The 25,638-nt window shown below is 37.1% G+C and overlaps 1 long non-coding RNA gene across 1 annotated transcript; it reads right to left on the bottom strand.

Moving 5' to 3' along the window:
* Positions 1 to 45: 45 nt before the first annotated feature.
* Positions 46 to 23,031, bottom strand: LOC124170104. The gene is made up of 5 exons (XR_006867314.1): positions 22,925 to 23,031; positions 11,402 to 11,499; positions 8,504 to 8,601; positions 3,904 to 4,074; positions 46 to 193 (listed from the first exon to the last, which is right to left on the bottom strand). It is a non-coding gene; the product is annotated as an uncharacterized LOC124170104 (long non-coding RNA).
* Between the last annotated feature and the right edge of the window lie 2,607 nt (positions 23,032 to 25,638).

Raw genomic sequence — 25,638 nt, 5'->3', positions numbered from 1 at the left:
CTCTCATACGTACCGATCATCCTGGTAGTTTATTTCTGTCACTGATACGTTAATGCCTGAGGAGCTGCCACAGCGTTGCATCAGTGGCTGCTGCTCTTCTGTACTTGTGTCTGGATGCATTGAAATCACCTCCTCCAGGTCTTTCTGCGACGCCCGGAGAGCAAGGTCTGCTTTAAGCATGGTGGCAGAACTCCTGGATCGAGTGAAAAGTAATAATGTTAGCTAATAGGAGCTGACGAACAACATAGAATCACTAAAGGTAGCAATCACTGTGCGTCCAATACATGTTGTAAAAAATTGATATAGCTAATTTAAGAAAAAAAATTTATTACTTACCTAATCAAAATTTACTGATGATCATGATTTTTGATATCTTAGTTATCATCCATAATCATTGGTAAAAGATGTGTAGTGATTCAGTGTAGGAGTTCTTTTTTTGTTAATTTAAAACTGAATGTTTCTGTTTTATTATATTACTGACAAAATGAGCATTGGTGTAACCATTTAGATGAAATAAAATATATACCTAATAATAAATGCGTAATAGGCCGGCCCTTATTTTTCAGAATATCGAAAAGTTATGTTTTCCTGGTCTCAAAATGATCCAAATGAGGTTTATATTCAAGAGTTAAAATTTGGTTACTTTAAAATAACGGCAACCCGTGCCCCAAGGGCCCTAAGTACTAAGGACCCTCAATTGAGTTTCTTGGGATCAAAAAAGTGCTATTCCTATGTAAAACGTAAAAGTAAAGCCCTTTAGGGCCAATTTACTGTTGGTTTTGACCTATCTCTAAGCGTTTAGGAGATATCTTCCGTCGTAATGCAATCCCCCCCCACAGGGCGCCACCTCGCACCGCGGCACCGCTGAGGCACGGCCCGCACCACTTACTACAGACTTCCCCTCCACCCTCTCCCCTCCCTCGGCAAAGACTTTGCTCCTGACGACAAGATTTACGTGCTAGTGGTACAGTATGGAATAGTTTGCTCCTCTTGTGTCATGATTAATGTTGTTAAAGCCCATAATGTCAATTTTAACCCTTCAACACCGTCCTATGCACGAGTACTGGGTACCGACCCCTTAAACCTTGATTTTTTGCCGCCATACGGCCGCGAACCATTCCAGCAGGCTTTGTTCCAAAGTGCTTTTTATGTACAAAATATTATAAGCATGTGATACAATTGTGTCTATAAATTATAAAGGAATGAAGGGAATGGGCAGGGCTTTCAGGGCCCGCAGCACTTACTACAGTCTTCCCCTCCACCCCCTCCCCTCCCTCGGCAAAGACTTTGCTCACATTGGCAAGATCTAGCCTCTGAAGAAATGTGCTTACCTTAGAAAGAATTTAATTGCCATAATAATACTTCCAATCCAAGGGATGAATTTATTTTCACTCTGTACATGAATTTCGTTACATTAACCAGAATAAAATACATTTTCATTGTATTTCTAGTTTTTCACTGACATCCCATATTTGGCAATTAAAGTGCCTTTCCGCACGTAAGGGTTGTACTACGATGAAAAGTCACACTCAGTAATACATTTGGAAAGCCCTCTTCCTTCAAAGTGACTGCCTAAAAATCTTGAATTAGTTTCACACCTCTCGCTGCACTATTATTTCCCACTTGATGAGCCCGAATAATTTGCAAATCGTTCTTGGATGTTCATTCCATCCTCGTATGTGCGCATCAAATAATGGAGTGCATATTTATTCCCACCGATAACTTCATTTTGTTCTCCTCTTTATTTGCGTAAGAACGTTATTTCTTCAGCCCAAGCACATTTATCCGAGAGATTAACTGCGCTTTCCTCCTCGTGCATCAAAAAATTCAATGGTACTGCTACTTGCATTTTCAAACAAATCATCAAATTTTGTGACGAAATAATCTCTAACATTCATCTCCACTATAGTTCGCGCTCTTTTTATGTCGTTGCACGTTCATCCATTCTTTGCGTCATTTTTCTAACTTTTCAATCACCTTATTTTCCATAATAACAGGAATTCTAGTTTTGCACCATGGAAGAGACGCATTTCTCACGGTTTTTCTCGCACTAAGTCTTATAAATTTCGAACCTATTAGGTGATAAAGAAAACACACAGTACTTCTCTCACTGTAGGTAAATTTGAGCCGAGTATTTCTTCACTTTCTTTTCCAAACAGTTCAATGCCTGGATTTAGTCTTGATTACATGCCTTTCCTTTTTGGTATACTCTTAAAATGAACGTCACGTTCATGATAAAGTATTTATTTCACCACTTTTCTCCTCACATCCTAAAAAACTTATCACTTCCTATCCTTTGCACACTATAGACAAGAACTATCTCCATCTCTCCACAGTGATCTACATCCGTAAACTGACTGCCTCGTTTCTTCTTCCTTAAATATTTCTATCTATTGTTGGAGCCCTGAAAGCCCTGCCCATTCCCTTCATTCCTTTATAATTCATAGACACAATTGTATCACATGCTTATAATATTTTGTACATAAGAAGCACTTTGGAACAAAGCCTGCTGGAATGGTTCGCGGCCGTATGGCGGCAAAAAATCAAGGTTTAAGGGGTCGGTACCCAGTACTCGTGCATAGGACGGTGTTGAAGGGTTAAAATTGACATTATGGGCTTTAACAACATTAATCATGACACAAGAGGAGCAAACTATTCCATACTGTACCACTAGCACGTAAATCTTGTCGTCAGGAGCAAAGTCTTTGCCGAGGGAGGGGAGAGGGTGGAGGGGAAGTCTGTAGTAAGTGGTGCGGGCCGTGCCTCAGCGGTGCCGCGGTGCGAGGTGGCGCCCTGTGGGGGGGGATTGCATTACGACGGAAGATATCTCCTAAACGCTTAGAGATAGGTCAAAACCAACAGTAAATTGGCCCTAAAGGGCTTTACTTTTACGTTTTACATAGGAATAGCACTTTTTTGATCCCAAGAAACTCAATTGAGGGTCCTTAGTACTTAGGGCCCTTGGGGCACGGGTTGCCGTTATTTTAAAGTAACCAAATTTTAACTCTTGAATATAAACCTCATTTGGATCATTTTGAGACCAGGAAAACATAACTTTTCGAAATTCTGAAAAATAAGGGCCGGCCTACGCATTGCGTAAGTATAAAGGGGCAAGACTTCTTGAGACTGGAGTGAACTATAGTCCCATGGGTGACTCTCGCCGCACCGAGAGTCTTGTCGACAATGGCGAGAAATTCAAGTCTCGTCTGGACCACCGAGACGAGACTCTCACAGATCATCATTTAAAACCCTACGTAGGATGCGATACTCTTTTGATGTGAAGTACGAAAATACGACGGAATAATTTGTTTTAAATGTGATGAGAAATAGCCATCAATCGAAATATGTACTAGATTGAAACGTTTTATCCATTTCAACCGCCATTCATTCCTAATATGAATTGGTTACTGCAGAAAGTCGTCATTTCCAAGTTGGACGATTTTACTTTTTTTATTTTAGTTGTTGCTAGGTGCAAGACTCAGCGTTTCCTACTGAAAACATAACATTTTATGGAAACATATGCTTGGTTTTATTGGCATGCGTGTTTCCTTTTAGTAGGAAGCGTTGCGTCTTGCGCGTAGCAACAAATTAGTTAAAAAAAAGATAAATTATCAAACTTGGACTGCTTTTCTGCAGTTAGCGATTGATTGGAGGATTTAAAGGAAAAATAAAAGCTATGAGAAAAATTAGATCTAGGATGCTAGAAGAAACGTTTAGAGATACTATCATAGATTTCAATTATCCAATTCCATTGCCTTGGCTCCACTCTCGTGCCGACAATTTGTGTCTTCTCTGTGCTCTGCGGTGTAGTGTGGAGTCAGTGATTCCCTCGTGTCCCAAATGTGAGCTCTCTGTTAAACGATACAAAGTAGCGTAAGCTGTGAGAAGTGCTCTCATACGTACCGACCATCCTGTCCGTCTATCTTAAACGCTGATGCATCAGGAATTGAGGAGGTGGAGTTGTGGTTCATCAGCGGATCCAGCTCTAGTAGACTCGCGCCTGGTGACACCATATCCTCTAGGTCTTCCTGGGAAGCCAGGGGAGCAATTCCTGATTTCAGCATGGCAAAACTCCTTGATCGAGGGAAAAGTATTCGTGTTAGCTAATAGGAGCTGAAGAGCACCGTGGAATCATTAAAGGCAGTAATAAGTGTGCATTTTAGTATGCTTGACCATATACGTTCGTCAAGTGCTCAATTAATTCAGAAATTGTGTCAAGCATGTAACTATAGTGCTGCCATAAATGCTTGTGTGATAATTCCTGGATCTCAAAAAATGGAATAGAGTACCACTACAAGAGATAGTAGAAGCACGACTCTCGCCAAGTGTTGAATAGCGTCAGCTAAGGGAGTATTCATGGATACTATGCAAATAGATCGTAAAGCTGAGGATCGTGAAGAAGTAAGTTGAAATATGTGTGAGGTGCACTATAGTTCAGAATATTGGACTATCGGAGAAAGTAATTTGAAAAGAACAGAGGCCTTGCAGACCTGGTGCTGGAGATGAATGCTGAAGACGAAATGGACGGATAGGGTGAGGAATAAGGAGAAAGGAGATTATGTGGAAGAAAGACCACTAGAGATCGCTGTACTCCAAAGAAGAACAAAGTGAATTGGTCACGGAGTCAGATATAATGGGAAACATATTGGAATGAGAAACTGATGGAAAAGTGTCCAGAGTAGGACATGAGGACAAATATGGGAGTCAGATGAAGAAGGATTCGGGAAAGAAGAGCTTCAAAGAGGTTGAAGAACTGGCAATGGGAGAGATAGGGAGAAAAGATGACCTGCAGTGGGTATAACAAACTTAGGATTGAAATACTATGCAGGGATATATGCATTCTTAATCATGAGAAATAGCATTGAAAATTTATGCTTTTGATACATCACATCACCGTGAGAATAAGTTTCAAAAAACGCTCCCAATTTTACCCTATTTCTCCGTGACATTTGTATCATTGCTATTCAATTACGCGAGTGGACACTTTTGTAAACCCATTAAAATGAACCCAAGGTAGCAAATCCAGAGAACAAGCGTATTATCACTTGTTGCATTATTGGTGCACTTTTTTCGAACGCGTATCACTGAATAAAGAATATCAACCCAAAAAATCTAATTGAAAAACTTATTTTTCAGTGAAGGTAACTTTTTCACGATTTCGTGGTTGATACTTTCAAAACAAAATTTTTTCAGTCTTCGATACGTTTGTAACACGACTCACGCACTGATATGTGGTCTCTTTTGCTGATATTGGCGAACCTAATATTGGTGATATTGATGACAAATGATCGTAGTTTTGGCCTCAAAAAGCCTGACCCGGTGCTTAACCCGAGAAGATTTTATTCATTCGATATTGATGACGTTTACGGTCGATAGAAATTATTATGAGTTGATTTGAATTGAGTAGAGGCAATTGCAATCAAAGAAATTGTTTTTTTTAGGATAGAAGAATAATATCTATACAAAGGAATAAAAGATATCAAAATTAATTAGTTGCTTTCATCACAGTTATGGGCCAATAAATCGCTCTTTGAAAGAAAGATAAAGAAAAAACATTGTTAATCCTTTAAGAGGCAATGCTCAATAATTGGTGAAATTTTTGGCATGCATAACATTGTTAATGCATTGAAATAAACTATGGAATGCACTCTGTATACATTTATTTTAAACGCCATCGGTAGGCTTCGCGGAGTGACGTCTCAAACATATTTTCCTTGGTCAAAATATTTAAAAATCACTGCGGTTACGTTTTAAAAACATACCAGCTGAAAATAGAATTTTACGAGAGAAAACTAGTTATTTCTCTGCACTTATAATGGTATTTAATTTCATTACAGCCGATGGATGTGTAATAATTACCGTGCAAAAGTATATTTTCAAGGATATTCGCCATTAAATTGGGTAACAGGACACAAAGCTTATACATAAATTGAAGAATCACGAATGATGGGAAAACTCCAATGACAATTAGCGGCTAAGTACTAGTGATTATGGAAGCATTTTTCACTTAACACTTTATAACCCAGAGCTGCTTGTGGGAGAAATTTCAAGATTTTTCATTCTGAAAAGATGAAAATTTTTGCAGTCTATCATAATTATCGAGGTAGATAAGTATTTCGACAACAAAATATACACCACAAAATAATATGCAGTTTCGATATTTTCTCAAAAGAGCTCAAAATTTATACGTTTTTGATATTGATTTGAACATTGGATCATAATGGGTTAATGTAGTTAATTTTCCAGAGCAAAACTTAGCCACGTAAAAATATCAGTCGGAGATTAAGTCCAAAAATTGTCAAGCTAATTCGGCGGAACTCTGACCATGCTAAAAACTAAGAAACAGCGCCTCCTAATATTTAGAACCTCCTTGCTCATTGCAAACAGTGGCAATAGTTATGAAAGGTCTGCCATTTTGTGCAGTGCAATCAAGTCTGTTGGATCACATTCCGCCCATGTATGGCGCGAATTTCCTCCAGGATAGCATAACCCCACAGTGGGCCACACTGTCAACATGCATCTCATGCAATATAGGTCAGATTGAATAAGGGACGTGTGTGGAAAATCAATTAGTAAATCCAGAACCACACGATCAATTCGTAAGTCCCAAATGATTGATTGCTTAAGCGATAGATTTTCAAGGACGAAAAGAATGATCACTCATTGAGCCATCATTTATGAATCACACAATTATTCCTACCGGTCTTCAATCAACCAATTACTCCGTCACTTTCCGTATTCACCACTTTCATTCAATTAAAAGCCTGGAGTGGCAATACAATCGCTCATAGAGGCCTTGGGTTGTCCCTGGATGAAAGAGGGTACAAGAGATCAGGGGTGCAGCTAGGAATTAAGACGGTGGTGGGGTGGTTTAGGTGCAACTAATACCGGGGTGTGTGGGGGTCAAATTGACGGGGAGGTATTAGAACCTAGATTTTTGCTATCCTTATCGGAAATCATCTGCAGATTAAATTTTAAATGTTCAACAGGAGAAAAAGCCCAATAAATTTTCAGAGCCCATGTCCAATTTATACACGAGATAACCAGCCTTGAATGTCCGCTATTAGCTTCAGCCACGCCCAACTTACGAAACTTATTGCCATTGGCCGACGACGCGTGACGTGTAAACCTCGTAATTGCCTCGTGACTAATGCTAAGAGAATCAGAACACGCATTCATCCCGTGGAATAAATAGCCAAACGTTTCTCATAACGGCGGAAATGGTCATTCATAATTTAACGGTTTATGTCCTAAATCTTAGACCTAATCAATAAATATAATCTGTATATTGTTTAACCCCGGAGTAAATTATATCGCTCCGCTGAAAGTTAATGGAAATGTTTGCATGGAAGTGTACAGTTATAAGTCCTGTAAAAAGGTTGCTATGGTGGATGAATAATACGAATGATTAATACACAATTCGTGTGCTTGAAGCTAATGCCGGGAAAGTTATGGGAAAGAGTCGTGGGATAATCTACTTGCATTTCAAAGAAAAGAGAAAAATTGTTGTTAGACGCAGATATACCCGGATGTTCAGGGGCAGAAATCAGGAACTGTATATCGTCTGCATAAACGACAAAAGAAAAATTATTTACCAGCTTATGCATTGAATGCATTGCTAGTGCAGGTTTATGAAGACGTTGCTATCTCGAAAATTTTCCCGTGCACCTCTTTGAGGGCATATTCATAGTTTTTCCCATTTTTAATTAATTTTTAATCGATATAGTTATAAAATTGCACATGAATCCACATTTCATTCATTATGTCTGCAGGATGATGCAACGCATTTCTTAGAGTCCCTTACTAAGCTTCGTAGATGAACATAATTAACGTAAGTAACAGTGTTCGGCGACAATTGATGGAAATTTTTGATCTTCTTGAGAACATAGAACGAATGATAAACCTCCACATTAATTTATTTTATTTGAAAAAACCGACCCAAATATATATGCAACATAAGTGAAACTAAGTAAGGCCGATTTGTGCCTTGATAATGACCTTACGTGTCGAAATCGGTTCGGCGTTCATTCAAACTAAATAGTGTGGAATTTTAGCGTTCGTTATTTATTCTTTTAGTAGATGAACCCTGGAGCCTGCTACAATTACGCAAATTCCATGTGTTACTACAAGAAAGGTCGTCTTTCCAGGGTTGGAAGCATTGCATTCGTAGGCAAAACACATTGCACCAGGAAGGCAAGTGCAATAAAGCAAAAGAAGAATCAAGATGATAAATGTGAGGGATTTTTTTGATATCTCTTATTCCAGAGAGAAATAAATTAGAATTGAAAAAAGACAGAACATGACCTACTCCAGCTTAATTCCTCCTCGTAAAAATCTTTCAATCTTTGCCCATGCCAACAACATTGTAAAACGCAGAGGATTGCCTTCTTTCAATATTACCAAGGAAGCTTTTATATTATCTCAATTAATGGCATATAAATTAGCTCATGTGCAAGAATATTAAAATATCACAGAAATTATTTAGAATTGGAATTATACTCACAGTGAAATTGGACTTCGAAAATGAAATGGCAGGCTTATTCAGAAGTTGTCTTCTAGCTTGCTGTCTGCAAGGAGCGTCTAAACAGCGTCTTCCTTGGCCTGAAAATAAACAGAGGATTATCCTACACTCATTTCTAATATTGCGTATCGTCTGCTTTTTATCCTGTCAACCAAACTTGTCCTGATGTCCCGAAATTGATGTCCTAACACACCATAAAAATATATATATTTCTTCATTTTTTCTTTTCTTTAACAATATTTTCTCATCTCTGATATCAATGTCCGTATTCCTTACCTCAATTTGAAACAGTTTTGCAGCAAATATTTGTTTACTTTAATTGATGACTGGAGCATGGAAACGGCAGAAATTATTTGTGAAAACGTATATTCCACATAGTGAAATACAATTTTCAGAGTTAATGATAATTGCAATGGTAAATCGCAGGATTCTATTAATTATAAACAACAAAGTAATACACCCACACTTTACACTTTCCAAACATGTGCTTAATTGAAGCTCTGATGATTGCAGCGCCTCCCTAAGATTTAAATAGCTACTTATGGGACGAAATATTAATTTTTCATTTCAAATCGAACAGCACTCATAAAAATAGAGGCATTTCATGGAAGGTCGGTCAGTTCGGTCAATGGAATAGATGTGGGAGTTCGGCCATTTTGTGCAGTTCTATCAAGTGTGTTGGATATCATTCCGCCCTCGTATTGCGCGAATTTCCTCCAGGATAGCATACTCCCACACTGAGTAACACTTTCAACATGCGTCTCATTCAATATAGGTCAGATTGAATAAGGGATTTATGCGGAAAATCAATTGGTAAATCCAAAATCGCACGATCAATTCGAAAGTCCCAAATGATTGATTGTAAAGTGATAGGTTTTCAAGGAAGGAAAGAAAAGATCATTCATTGAGCCATCATTTTGTAAACCACACAATTATTCCCACCGCCCCTTAAACAATAGATTACTCCGTCAGTTTCCGTATTCACCACTTTCATTCAATTAAAAGACTAGAGTGGCATTACAATCGCTCTTAGAGGCCGTGAGTTATCATTGGCTGAAAGACTACAAGCGATGGTTTCATAGAGAGAGATAAAGGGACTAGAAGGAAGAATAATCTATATTAAGGCTATCTTTATCGGAAATCATCTGCATGTTATACTGAAATACTCAATAGTAGAAAGCACTGAAAATTATGAATTCGTTTAAAATATTTCAAACAAAAAAGATGTGAATAATACCAATTAGAGGTAAATTTTAACAGCTTATATCCGATTTTTACTCGAGATAAGCAGCCTTAAATATCTGATGTCAGCTTCGGCCACGCCCAGTCCATGAACCGCATTTCTATTGGCTGATGCCGCGTGACGTTTGACTCACATGATTGCATCGTGATTAATGCTAAGAGAATCAGGACACGCATTCATTCTGGGAAATTCGCAGACAAAAGTTAATTCCTAGTGGCGAAACAAGGCGATAACTGTGTTACGGTTCGTGGCCGTAATCGTCTGTCGAATCAATTGCGAATGTCTATATGTTTTTTTACCGCGTAACGATTTGCATCATACTTATGAAAGTCGAGAAAATAGTACGAGGAAGAGTATAATAATTAGTATTGTGAATTTTACTATGGTGGATGAATAATAAGAAAAATAAATACCCCATTCGTCCACTTGCAACTAATTCCAGGAAAGTTATTTGAACAAAGTCGTGGGGTAAGCTACAGCTCAAACAGAAGAAAAAAGTTTTTTGTTAGGCGGAGATATACCCAGATCAATTGACGCGGAAATCAGGATGTATATACAACATCTTCATAAACGACAAATGAAGATACGAGGCTGCGAGTTCAATTAATTTTTAGCTAGTGCAGGTGAGTAAATACGATATCATCTCGCTAACTTTCGTTTGCTCTGCTTTACGGGCATATTAATAGTTTTTTTCCATTTTAAAATTCATTTCAAGTCGATATAATTGTAAAATTTAACTTGTATCAACATTTCATTAATTACGTCTGCAAGTTGATGCAACTAATTCCTCAGGGTCCCTTACTGAGCTTATTAGATGAGGCCTTAAGCCAGTATTAACATACGCAAATACGCTGTTTTACTGGAAGAAAGGTCATCTATCGAGGGTTGGAAGCACTACATTCGTGGGCAAGAATTATTCTGCCAAGAAGTCGACTACAATAAAGCAAGATATGATTTCAGGTGACTAATGTGAGGGATCATGCGGTAATTTATTTTCCAAAAGGAAAGAATTTGGGGTCGAGGGGAGAAAGATCATGACTCAATATAGCCCAATTCCACCTCGTAAAAATCTTTCAATCTTCTTTCTTTGTGGGCGTTTTCACAATATTTCCCATTTTTAAATTCATTTGTAATAGATATAGTTGTAAAATTGCACTGAAATCAACATTTCATCCATTATGTGTGCAAGATGATGCAAGGCATTGCTTAGAGTTCCTTGGTAAGCTTCGCATATGAATGCTGGAGCTTGCTCTAACATACGCATTGCACTGGGAGAAAGGTCGCTTTTCCAGGGTTAGAAGCACTATACTCAAGGGCAAGAACTATTGTGCCAGGAAGGATGATGCAATGAAGCAAGAAAATATTCAAGGTGACAAATGAGAGGATTTTTTTGTATCTTCTATTCCAGAGAGAAATAAATTGAGGTCGAGGAAAGACAGATCACGATACCTTACAACCCAATTCCTTCTTGTAAAAACCTTTAAATCTTCGTCGAAGAACTTTGTAAAAAGCAGGAAAAGGCCTTCTTTCATTTATGCGAATTGAATTGTTCTAATCTCTTAATTAATGGCACATAAAAATTACAAAGGAAGAAACATTAAAACATCATAAAGTTCACAGAGAGGAATTGTACTCACAGTAAAATTGGACCTCGCAAATGAATAGGCAGGCTTATTCAGAAGTTGTCTTCTAGCTTGCTGTCTTCAAAGAGCGTCTTAACAGCGTCTTCTCAGGTCTGAAAGTAAGTGTAGGATTATATTACACTCATCTCTAATTTTACGATTTCTTTGCTATTTATCTTTAAGTACTCTAAATAACGTCGATCATAGATAGCATGCGATTCATGCCTTTCAGGTCGGGTAAGGTCTACGATTTCCAAACCGAAGGAAAATTTCCTGGATGAGTTATTGACTCACAGGTAATTGACGCATTCATTGGGGAGGTTTTACTGGAGCAAATAATAAGGAGTGCAGAATTGAGGAAGTATTTCATGAAATTCATGATTGAGATGACTGTCAGACTTCTAAAAAGGAAAGGAAAGTTATTGCTGATATGAGCTATAGAAAACGAATACTTTGAGTGAAGAATGATAATGATAGACAAAAATATTGCCGATATCTTTTGAAAAAGATCAATTTAATGGCACAAAGCGAATCTGTGAGTTTCAGAAAGGAGCGAGAGATCAGTTAATTAAATAATGTGAATTTCAGAAGTATGGCTTACATTTTTTCCAGCTCAATAATGTTGTTTCACCTTTTTTATCTAGTGATACAGATGGTCATGCGAATTATTCATTGTTTGCTAAGATGGCCATCTCAGCGTAACATATTTCCATAGGATAGTAGTATTCTCTTCCTTTATTGTGAGAAAGTGTATTTCTCATTAATATTAAATACGCTCATCAATTTCAATTTGGGACAATGTTTATGATCCCAGCGGTTTCTGAACGGACAAATCAGGTTATTTATTGTAGTCTCTGGCAAAATTAAGTAAATACATGAGTTATCTGCTGTGTACGTGAATTCTTTAAACGTCTTCACCGGTCTGACACGCGCACGTAAGGTAATTTCCTCTTCACTCCAATATATAACGTTTTATGTACACTACATATCCATAGGCACTCGACATAACGCGTCCACGATGTCTTGCTCAACAGATAGCATGAGATTCATACTTTTTCAATATGGCGCCTGCCGAAGAAATAAGTGTTTGCCTATTTGGCTGTGGGTTAAAGTCCTCGCCTGCAAAAACGAGGTCGTTGGATGCAGCCCCACTTGTGCAGGCATGCACCACCACACGTGTAGGCGATTGAGCTTGGTCGTTATCAATTACATTCCGTTTATAAAAATGCCTTATAAGGGCTGATAAAGATGAATAGCAACGGAATGTTTTATTGAGGTTATGAAAACGGTTTCATATGGATAAAATAGTCAGTTTTCATCATTAAATGTTCATTGTCTATTCCTATGTACTTGATTAAATATACTGAACTCGATACCACTTTGTATTTGGCCTGACGTATCTAAAATGAGGCATATGATCTTTGAACCTGGCCTTAATACTTCTCATTGTCTGGTTGGCTTAAACTGAATTACAGTAGGAGCTACTACATTCGAAGATACTAGACTTTTGTGAGGGATCAATTTTATCCTTTGCATTACTGAACAAAGTTGTAGTTATTCTTACTGATAATACATATTTTATTATAAATTGCTTTCAGAATATTCCCTAGAATTTTTAAATTTTTGGTCGAACGTAAGTTTGCCACATTCATTATATTTATTCTGCGTAATAGTGGTGGCGCTTTGAAAAAGACATTTTTATGGTTGTCGTTATTTACTAGAAATCGAATAATATACTCTGTGAAGGTTTGCTTTTGGTTATGATTAAAGTTCTTTAGTAATGATGTTGATCAATCTTCAAATATTTGGTTTTAGTGGCAAAAATATTTAATAGTCTGTGCAAAAGGTGAGCAAAACTGCGTTTGTTCCTGTTATGTGAGAAAGAATAATAAAGTTATTCGTAAGTTTCGATTTGCTTCGGAAATCGTATGAAATATTTATTGCTTACTCGTTGTATCAAACTCGCCGACTGGTTTGTTTGTTCTTAGGGAGAGATCCTAGCAACTGGATTCCTGACAATTTGCTGATTAGCTGAAAACTAACTAAAATTCACGGATGTCGCAGATCTAAATGATTACAACTTTATTTTTTTATAATACTGACCTCTAATATTTAATATCTGTAAAGCCGTTACGAAATTTGAGAAGGCTCTTGATACAAACGTTTTGAATAAATTCGTTATTTCTCTTGTCGATTTGAATTGACATAAATAAAAAACTACAATAAATCTTACACTCACATAATTGGAGAATGAAAGTAACTGTTAATGCATCCATTTTTTAAGTAATCGAGATAATTTGTCTCACCTGATCCATTAACCCTTAGGTGCACGCTAAGCGGGGATTTTGCCGCATTTTTCAAAAATTCGAAATAGCGCGTTTACTGTGAATGGATCACTTGTGGCATACTTTGTTATTCTATTTCTGTACTTTTCCCTCCACGAAGAACATATGTTTGCGTCAATGTGACGACCAACTATTGCGTTAGAATCTTACAAAGTGAGAACGACGTAACTTTGGGAGATTTGCCGCTAGATGGCGTTCACACGATACTAAGGAGCTACTGATAATCTGTCATCACCGTGGAAACTTGGAAGCATAATCCTTTTTGCAATACTATGTTAATATTTTGTCTCGTATTTATTATATTTTTATAAGCATTTGCATTATCATTTCTTTACTATTATTATTTGCATAATTTATGTCAACCTCAAACCACATGTCGTAATTTAAAAATTTCGTCTACATAATCAAATATGCATTACATTTATGTAAAAATGCACTACATACACTCAACTAGTGACCGAAAAATAAGTGATGCACGTTTATTATAATGTATTATGCATCGGAGTTTGAAGACCAAGGGTCGGCACTCTTTGTATCTACCTGCGGGAAAAGACCATAATGCTGCAAAGGCATTGCATCAAGATTCAGGAATCGTAACCTCCTTATGGACATAAATTGCATTATGATTTTATAGAATTGTGAACAAATCGAGCCGGTGATGACTAATGTAGAGTATATGATATTCCAAGGTCAGTACGTATTTATCACCCTGTTGAGTTCTAACGAGTGCTTCAAACGCTTGATAATGAAGAAGGGAGGGGAGGGCAGGTAAACCACGATATGGAAAATATTTTTTTGATTTCTCACATTAAAGTGAAGGGGAGGAAGAATTTTTTTGAAGACACATTACATTCCAGCGAGAGTTAGCAGTCTGATGATAATAATATTGTTAGCCGCCCACATAATTTCAACGTTTGTCTAGATCAACAGAAAACGGTGAAACTTTTTGGCTGAACTCTAAGATACAATTTGCAAACACCCAAACAAAAGCTAAATACATTGTTCGTATTTCACCAGGGCAAACATCATTTCCTAAGAATGCCGCAACTGAACTCGAATTGTTGCCGAAAACGATTTTACTGAACGGGATTGAAAAAAATGTCGAGAATACCAACTTGTATATTGAAGGAAAACTGTTATCTCATGTGTACTCGAGAATCAGAGGTTGCATCATTACTTCTCGTATAGAAATAATATATTTGTTTGGAATTAAATACACTCTCTCTGTAAATAAAAGTTGAAAGGGAGATGCTAGAAGAGCTTTTAAAACAGATGGAACAGGCCTGATGATTTACAGAACAGCGTTCGCGATAGCAACGGGAATTCATGAATTCAAATGGGAAAATAACAGCAAAGCATTACTATTCAAGTCTTGATTTAGCCATTTATTTGCTAGAAAATGGTCTAACTTTATTAGGTACCGTGAAAAAATCCTTAAACCCACAAGGAGTTTCTACCCTGAAAAATTCGATAGGCTGCAACTTCATTTCTTGGTTTCCAGGATACCTGAACTCTTGTTTTGTACTGCACTAAACGAAACAAATGTGAAATTCTTTTGAAGTGCTTTCTACGTTGCCCTGCAAAGAGGAAATCGAAACGAACTGCAAAAACCTGAAATGATCCTGAACTACAACTCAACCAAGGGAGGTGTCGATTTTGTGGACCAGAAGAGTGTAAATTACTCCCCTTCAAGACGAATACGAAGGTGACCTCTATCACAATTTCTCCGGTTTATTTTTATAGCTACTCTTAGCGGCCACGTGATCTCTGCAGCTAAGAATTTAGAAATAAATCCATCGAATACCAAGAATGGAGTTCATGGAAGCTCTCGCATTTAGCCTTGCAGATAAACATTTCAAGTCCAGGGTGAAAAAAGGTAATTTTCCAGCAGACACAGGCTTTTCTAGCAATGAGACTTGGGAAAATTCCTGAATTATCGGCTTCTGCATATGAACGTCAATGTAGGGCGGGTCATTGTTTTACACGTGGAAAATGTAAAAATTATAATACGGTAAATATACGAATGTTTTCTATTAATATGCAATAATCATTCCATCTGCGTCAAAAAATGTCACAAATGTCATTTTAGAGGCAGTGATGGCCAATAAGGATGAAAAAATTGAAAAATTAATTTTGCTAGTATACTTTGTTATTTTTAAAATTTTAATTATTGCATTAACGATTTAGCATATACATTTCCTTTTTTTTTTGTGTGTTTTTTGACTTTATTCCAGATTTCCTTTGTTCTACATTGCCGTCTGCAATTCCTTTTGAAAAATTAGTCGAAGTATTTTTCAAGAAATTTGCATATAATTATGTGATATTTTAGTTTATAAATGAATGGGAAAAATATTTTTGTGCTTTTATTTATTTGAAGTTAACTTAGATACGTTAAAATACCCTCAAATTTGAATTTATACTTGGGAAAATCAAAAATGTAAAAGTGCGGCAAAAACCCCGCTAGCGTGCACTTAAGGGTTAAACTAAAATGGAATGAAATAGAACATCTTTGACAATAATACTGTGCTATTTGATTTGAAGTGTTTTAGTATCACTTCTCTAATATATTTAAACTATATTAATTTATCATTATCGCTGAAATTTGAAATCCGGGTACTTGTCAGATTGACAATATAGTTTTCTTCTTCAGTTGCACACGCGTTTCAAATCATTTCTCATTTAATGATTTTCCTCCAGCTCCCACAGTCAATAATCCACTCTGAGATAATTGTAAATCCAATTTCAAACTCGAGTGCATAGGTTCTTACGGACGGGTTTACGATTGCGCCAAACTGTTATCTCATATCGCCTTATGTCTCTTATCGTACAGCCACTGTTACTATGAGAAGTCTTTTGCCGTGTAAGCGGAAAATACGACATTTTAACCTAAAAACGTACGACATTTCAAATCATCTGTAGTATCTGTATCTTATTTTATTCTTAGGATCTGATCAATTATTGCATGTAATTTTTTCAGAATACGTAGTATATTTCGTCCGAAAATTAATTTCTAATGGATTAATTTGATAGTTTTAGTCCAGTTTAAAGCCTAAGGTATGACAGTGATTCAAATACGGTTGTTCTAAGAGATCAGTAACACTAACAAATCTATTATAACCTTTTCTAACTTACAATTCTTTACTCCTACATAAACGTCATACTTGAACTCTAACCAATCAGCGACGATTGCTCAGTGAAATAGTGGCCCAAAATACGCTTCGAAAACCAGAGCGCTTTTAAGGGACTTAGCAGAAAACAGCTGTTGATGTGCAACGCTTTAATTGCCTAATCCTCGCGAATGTAACCAATGTCCCTTCCTCCGTTACCATTTATCCAGCACCGTCTTCATATTTCGTAATTAATTTATTTTTCACTCTACTCTGTCCTGCCTCCTTATAACCTATACATCCTCATAATGCACATCCATAATGTTATCGGTATATGTGGCAATTTCATAAATTCTTAAAGCGGCAGAAGAAACAAGCAGATAGATTCTACGTGAACACATGACGCACCAAATAGGCTGCATACTATGAAACCCTCTTTCGAACATCACTCACACATACTTATGTATGGAATGAATGAGACGAGAAATGATAAAAATTCATACGGAGGACATCCAATACAACCGTCTAAACCCCTAGTAACCAGAGTCATAACACCAACAAGCGCCTTTTTTCTATCAATTTTCAGTGAAACTTTGATAAAGGAGAGCTTAAGGGACCGGCATTATTTCCTCACTTACAAATGCTTCGGAATGTCCTATTTTACTAAAAGAGATACATATGAGGAAGTAGGAGCAGGAGATTGTATGGAATCAACAGTTATACTCTATTTATATATGTAATCATGGGCTTACTCTGCAAGGAGCAGGAAGGGGAGACGACTTACCCTTAAAGAAAAGTCTTTCAGGCAGTTTTAGGACTGGATTGAAACGAAATCTTATAGTTCACTAAAAATTATTAGTGCAGGACATGTAACCAAACTAAGTTTTTTAAGCAATTTATTTTAAACACTAATGAAAGTGCTATTATAATTTTCTTTGTGTTATGATTCTAATATTATTTTCGTTAAACTTTTCCACATTTAAATGTTACAACTTTATCAAACGTTGCTTACCCCTCCCCCAACTTTTGATTCTGGATACGTCCTTGTTTGTAATTACACATAAATTGAAATTATTTAGAATATATTGATAAATAAATCAGTTGATATCTTTTAAGATTCTCTTGTGCCATGATTGATATATCTTTCGATCCAATAAATCTTATCAATAATACATTTTTACCTCCTAAACAATTCTACTGTGTATAAATTAGTCAAACCGAATAATATCTCAGAACGGCCTGTATTTAAAATTATTTTATTGGAATTAATTTTATCAATATCAGATTGAAATACAACAATTTATGACTTTTTAATGAAATACATGAAAGCATTTTGAGTTCCATGGAACACAAAATTTGTACATTCATATACATTTTGATAATGGGTTGAAGACCAAAATATAGACGTTGACATTTACGGAACATTTGAAATACAGGACGAAACATCAGATGTAGAGACTTATTAATGCGGAGCTCTTTTGTAACTCCTTAGAAAAGGTATTAGTATTTTTCATTAAACTCATTATCAAAAAGCAGAGTTGTCTCGTTAGGGGAGGAATGACTTTTATTTTACATTAACGTTTTCTCCTACTTGTTTAGAATCGAAATGTGCGGAAAAAATCAAAAATGAATTGCAAGGATACTCTTCATTTTAAATGTCAAAAGAGTTTTTATTTAAAAAAATCGTATTACTCAAATAGATAATCTATTGACCTCATTTGGGAAAGTTTTTTTTCTGTCACTGATAGTTATCGGAAAAGTTCTTTTTTTTTAATATTTAGGGTTATCACCGACTTCCACAACAATATCCCAGGTAGCATATTAGAATTCATTGAGTTAAGATGAAAGGAATAAATAAGGTAGGCGCTTATTAAGTAAAGTTTTTTTGGGTTTCTTACGGCCAGGCCGACAAATATCCGGAGTAATGACAAAATGGATGCCTAACTTCCAGCAATTCCACAATGCAAAAATTTTATTCAAATTTAAAAGGCCCTGATAGAATACAGTAAAAATATCGGCATTTGACCAAGAGGAATGTGAAAACAAGCATTTGATGAAGCTGTAGGTCTTAGCATTTATTGATGGAATGAACACTCGGTTGTCACTGTGGACAGCTATTCCAGTTCAACGCTCCCGTTGGGCACATGGAAACGTTTAAGCAGAAAAAGAAAACACTACTCCATAGCCTCATGTGATATGGGAGTATTGTAAATGAATCAAAGCTGTGGACCTACTTGTTTATGCAAATGTAAATTGCCGCACTAGAATTCAGGGGTAATAGGTCCTAGTTTATCAATTTAATGAAAAGTGTTTTACTGACGACCGGCAATTGTTCATGCGATGCAAAGAAAGTAAATTTCACTGGTAGACTTCAAATCGTATCTAGCAGGGACGTATCTAAAAAGTGAAGTAAATGAGTAAGTAGATGACATATCCGTATGCAATTCACGTCCATAAACATTGCAAAAGATAGGTCTAAGAATTAATCGCGGATTCGTGAAGCATGAAAGGACGAATTTGGCAAGGGACTTCAAATAGTTAGACCAGAAGTAGTTGCCGAAACGACAGAAAAAAAGCCATACCACATATGAATTTACAAAATTTGTTTTTTTTAGTCCACCAATACTGCTTTCATGTACAGGGTGGGGCAGAATGGACTCCCTGATTTGACGGGTGAATTGTAAAAAAAATTGCAAAGATAGTTTTAAAACGTTTATATTTCCCAAAACTGCATTCAATGCCATTTTAATTTTATTTGAATTTGAAAATTTGTTCATCCAGGTGACGACCTTGGCAAGCAATGCACATATTGAGTCGTTTAAAAAAGTTTTCGAAAACTCTTCTCAGCATATCTTCTGATATTCCAACGATGACATCTGTAATTGCCTCCTTAAGAGCTTCCAAGGTCCTTGGTTGAACTTTGTAAACCTCAGCTTTGAGATATCCCCAAAGAAAAAATCGCATGGACTCAAATCCGGGGAGCGAGGGGGCCACGGAACCTCGCCTCGTAATGAGATCAGGCGGCCGGGAAACTGTCTTTGCAGGACTTGGCGTGAACGAAGGGCGGTATGAGCCGTGGCACTGTCCTGTTGAAACCAAAAGGCTTATGTGTCATATTGCTGACCATACTCCTCCACTTTAAGTTGAAAAAATTCTCCAGCATTTCACAATAACGCTCAGAGATAACAGTCACAGTTAAACCTCGAGATTCAAAAAAGTGAGGCCCAATAATGCCTATGGAGGACACGGCGCACCAAACTGTCACTTTGGGGCTGTGAAGAGGTCTTTGATGAAGTTCATGAGGATTTTCAGTCGCCCAGTACCGAAAATTTTGCTTATTAACTGTGCCGGAGAGGTGAAAAGGCGCTTCATCGCTAGACCACAGAATAGCGTCGGGTTGCACAGAGGTTAAAATTGCATTGCAAGCATCCGTACGTTTCAGTCTTGTGGACTCAATTCTTGAACGACCATCATCTTGCAGCGATGTAAGTGATGGTCAGTGTGTAAAATTCGCCTTACTGTTCTGGACGATATTCCAAGGGCAGCAGCATGTTTCCGCGCAGAGCACGATGGGGACTGCTCAATGGACGCTCTCACTGCCACGATGTTTTCAGGTGTCCTAACACTTTTAGGTCGCCCTGCTGGTTTTCTAGGAAGTGGAGGTCTAGTCGCCCGCACACTAGTGATCCATTTCGTCATGGTTTTTACATCAGGAACCTTGTTATGACGAGCCAAACCAAACTGCCTACGAAAAGCCCTCTGCGTTGCCAATACACTATTATTGTTAATAAAGAACGTTTCTATGACAAAGCTTCGATGCTCACCAGATCAATTCATGGCGATTACTAAAAAATGGCATCGCTTCCCCCACCAAACGACACTATTCCCACCCCGCTAACACACCTGCGCACTCGACAGTGACTGTCTGAAACTAGGTAGTCCATTCTGCCCCACCCTGTACTTCATAAATAGTCATTAATTTTTTTATAACTCAATCTGCAATGATAAAATTAGTACCAATTAAAATGTGAAATAAAGCAAATATTTTCTCTTCTGATATCTCTAATTCCTTTCAAATCGTAAATAGTTTCTATTTTATAGTGGATTTAGGTTAAATAATACAATATCTCACCGGATATAATACAACATCATATCAAAAAACTTTAACTACCGAATATAAAGATATTTGTCAAATACGTGGCATGAAAAGCGTAGAATCATATATGATGATAAAACCGGCATATTCCTACGAGGCAGCATTGTAAGGTATTGTGGGTTGGATAATTGCCCACAGATACCTAATTGGGCCTATGTAGCGAAAACACGACATTTTGTTCGCGATCCGATTTTCGTTTAAATTACTGACGAAATACCTATAAGCCGTAACATATAATAACAGAAATTTAGAGGTTTATATGGGCGAATTAGAAACTTGAAAAAGGGATTATTTACTCTTAGGAAAATATATTTCTCTTGCGTACCATGTGACATAAAAATTGACACATTTTGAGTATTTTCTAAAATATCGAGATACTTATTAAATGTCATTATTATCTCGATAAAATCGGTTTGAGCATAAATTTATCGAACGTTGCGAATTCTATATGAATAAAAGTAAATGGAAACATTTTGTGCATTTCCTGATAATGTTGTGTTTTCGCAACTTTGGCCGAAAAAGGCTTATGAAGTTTTGACAGCATTTTAAATCGTCATATAAACTAAAAGGATTTAAATCAAGACCTATTGCAACAGTGAAATAAAAAGCCGTCGAGAGTATCTGTAGAATACTATTATCAACATTATTTTTTATATTCACATTATTTGAAATTATTGATCCCAAATCCTCAAATGCAATAAAATATTCTGTTCATTCTAATGGGAAATTAATAGAGGTCAATTTAGGAGCTCATATCTGATTTTTACTCGAGATAAGTAGCCTTGAATGTCCGCCATTAGCTTCGGCCACGCCCAGCCCACGAACAGTATTCCTATCGGCCGACGCCTCGCCTCGCGACTAATATTAAGAGCATCAGTAGACGCATTCATCCCATTGGATAATTTTAAAAATACTTCTCATGTTGTTGCACAAAGAAAAACTTTAGTATCGCTTTGTGCTTTAAATCTTCAACCCAATCATTAAAGATTCTGTACATGTTTTTTTACCACAGAATAAATTATATCGCTCCGCAAATCAACGGAAATGTATACAAGGAGGTGTAAAGTTATTAGTACTTACTGTTAAATGGTTGCTAAGGTGGATGGAAAGTACCAATAATAAATACCCTATTCGTTTTCTTGCAGGTAATGCCGGGAAAGTTACGGAAACAAAGTCGTCGGATAAAATACAGCTCTGGGAGAAGAGAAAGTTTGTTATGAGGCACAGATATACCCAGATCATCTGGAGCGAATTATTGGGACTAATAAATATCGTCTGCATAGATGGCAAGAGAAAATTGTATTACATGCAAATGCATGGAATGCACAGTTGGTGATGTTAGGTGGATACGTTGCGATTTTTCACTTTCCCGTGCCCCGTTTTGTGGGCGTATTCACAGTTTTTCCCATTCTAAAACCATTTTTAATCAATACATTTATAAAATTTTACTTGAATCAACATTTGATCTTTTATGTCTGCAGGATGACGCACGCATTCCTTTAAATCCCTAACTAAGCCTCATCTTTGAAGCCAGCAGTCTTCTCTATCATACGCCATAATATTGGAAGAAAGGTCGTCTTTCCAGTGTTGGTAGCACTGCATTCGTGGCAAGAGTTGAGATAGGAAGGCAAATGCAATAAAGCCAGAAAAGATTAAAGGTGATAAACGTGAGGGAAGTTTTGGTACTTCCATTTGCAAAGAGAAAGATATTGGGGTCTAGGGAAGACAAATTATGACTTATTACAACCCAATGCATCCTACTCAAATCTTTCAATATTCGTCAATGCAAACAACTTTTTAAAACGCAGGGATCGCCATCTTGGATTACATCCGAGGGAACTATTCTAATGTCCTAATTAATGGTATATAATAATTAGAAACGTCGGAGCATAAAAATACCACAAAGTAAACTTATTGGAGTTGTACTCACAGCAAAACTGGACCTCGCAAATGAAAAGGCAGGCTAATTCGGCAGTCTTCTTCTAGCTCAGTGTCTTCAAGGTGCGTCTAAACGGCGTCTTCTCCGGTCGGAAAGTAAGCGAAGGATTATCTTACACCCATTTCATATCCTCCGTTTTTTTTGCTATTTATCTATAAGTACTCGCAATAACGGCGATCATAGATGTCATGTGATTCATGCGTTCACGTGAGGAAGGTGTGCGATTTCCACACCGAAGGAAGATTTCCTGGATAAGGTGTTGACTTAACAAACAGAGATAAATGGCGTATTATTGGGGAGATTTTATTGGAGTGAAATACCGAGTACACTAATGATAAAATACTTGATAAAATGCAAGTTTGAGATGACTATAATACTTCTAAAAAGTAGATATGTTGAAGTGAGCTATTAAAAAACAGATACTTTGAGTGAGAAACGATAATGATAGACAAAAACGGTATCTTTTTAAAATGAACCTTTTGTAGTACGAGTCGATTATAATGTCTAAGAAAAAATATTGACCCACATCTCGTGATTTAAAAAAAATATATGTATAATAAGGGGTCGTGAAGCATAAAGTTTGAATGTCTAAGAAAGGCAGAGGAGAGCAGCTAATTGAGGAATGTTAGTTGCGGAAGCATAACTTTGATTGTTTCCAACTGAATAACGTCGTTTCATCTTACTAATCTAATGGGTCATTGGAAGGATTCATATTTGGAACGATCGCTGGCTCAGCGTAACAAATTTTCATGCAATAATATTTTATCTATTTATTTTAAGAAAGTGTATTTCTCATTTATATTAAAAAATGCTCATTGAATTTGATTTGAAAAAATATTTATTAGCCAAGCAATTTCTTAATGGACGATTCATATTATTTTATACAGCCCTTGGGAAAATTTAATGAATAAATGAGTGATCTGCTGTCTACGTGCGGACTCTAAATTTCTTGATCGGTTTGACACATGCACGAATGCTTAATTACTTCCTAACTCCAATTATCCGTTTTATCAACGCTATACATCTATAGTGATGTCTTGATCTCCATAGTACATGAGGTTAACAAGTTTGCAATAATGTGCCGGCCGAAGAAATAAGTGTTTGCCTCGTTGGCAATGCAGTCAATTCCTGGCCTACAAAAACGAGGTCGTTGGATGTAGCCCAACTTGTGCAGGCATGCCCCACCACGCGTGTTGGCGATTGAGTTTTGTCGTTATCAAATATATTCCGCCGATGGAAATGCATTAAATGCGCTGATAAAGATAAATAGCGACGGAATGTTTTATTGGGGTTATGAAAAATGTTTCATTTGCCTGAATTAGTCAATTTTCATCATCCCATGTGCCTTGAAAATTCCGATGATCTTGATTAAATATCTACAAGTCGATAGCACTCTATATTTTGCCTGACGTTTCTAATATGAGCCATAGGTTTTTTGAAACTGGTCTTAATATTACTCAGGGTTCGGCCGGCATAAACTCAATTACACAAGGAGAAATTATTTTTGAAGATTCCAAACTTTAATGGGGGTGACTTTTTTCATTCGTATCACCCAATAAATGTTTGAGTTTTTTGTTAATGATAACAGATATTAAAACATTCCCTATACCCTTTCGCAGTTGGTGTTGAAGGTGCAGGAACGAAGTTACTGTTTTACCATCCGGTCAGTTTCTAACACCACTTGGTACTCACACCAGCCTAGAAGAAATTTTTAGGGCTCCCTTCGGAAAGTTTTATCTATATCATATTTGTATGTAACTTCATACCCCGTGAAGTATCATGCAGGACAAATAATGTATTACTCTTGATATGACTGCTCAAGTATGGCTCTTCCACAAAAACAGAATCATTTCTAATGGAGGCGAAAGGACAAACGGCTATTAAAAAGAGGCGAAAAAAAAACTGTGCGGTCCCATTTAATCAGAGGGACGGTTGTCAAGGACGTAAATAAATTGGATTATGCACATTTGAAACGATAGCGAGAGCATTGTGTCGCTGGATGATTATAGATTTCTTCACTGATGCACTATAAAACATTAATGATGGCCGACGACGCACTTCGGCGCGATACTTTGCTGAAGCTGACCGATGAGAAGCGCCACCGGACAACGTGAGGTTATCAACGTATGACTCCTATATAAACTTAAGGAGTTTTTAATATTTTATCTTCCAACCGAAGGTAAATATGGACCAATTTGGCGTATGTTATTGCTGTGTCAGGTGATATATGCAGTACACTAATACCCCAATAAAATATATGTACCAATTAGTTAAATAAAAATATCTACAACAATGACAATGTGTCAGCGCGCCGTCAGCTTCGAGCACCTCGAGGTGCTTTCACCAACGCAGAACAAATTTCCAAGTTTCCCTCCGCAAAGTTAATAATTTTTATTTGCATCCTTGGACAAAACAAGAGCTTATACTCATTTGTCACCAAGATGTCACTGAATTCCTCTGCCAGCTACAATCATCCGCCTTTCGCGGCCATGCAATGCAATAGCCTCGGAGAGCATCCCACTGACATTTGGCGTCGAACATCAAAGAAACTAAAGACAATCAAAGCGCATGGAACTTGGATGTGTTTATGACTCGTTCAGATAACGTTTGTCTAAACAATCGTCCTAACGATAGTTGGCCGATCCAGTGGCGCAACAAAGGGGGGGTTTTGGGGGTTAACCCCCCCCCCTCAGAGCTTAGAGAAA

Source organism: Ischnura elegans, chromosome 13 (assembly GCF_921293095.1).
Source record: "Ischnura elegans chromosome 13, ioIscEleg1.1, whole genome shotgun sequence".
Classification (NCBI taxonomy): domain Eukaryota; kingdom Metazoa; phylum Arthropoda; class Insecta; order Odonata; family Coenagrionidae; genus Ischnura; species Ischnura elegans.
Note: the sequence above shows the minus strand (reverse complement) of the source record. Positions and strands in the feature narration are given on the sequence as shown.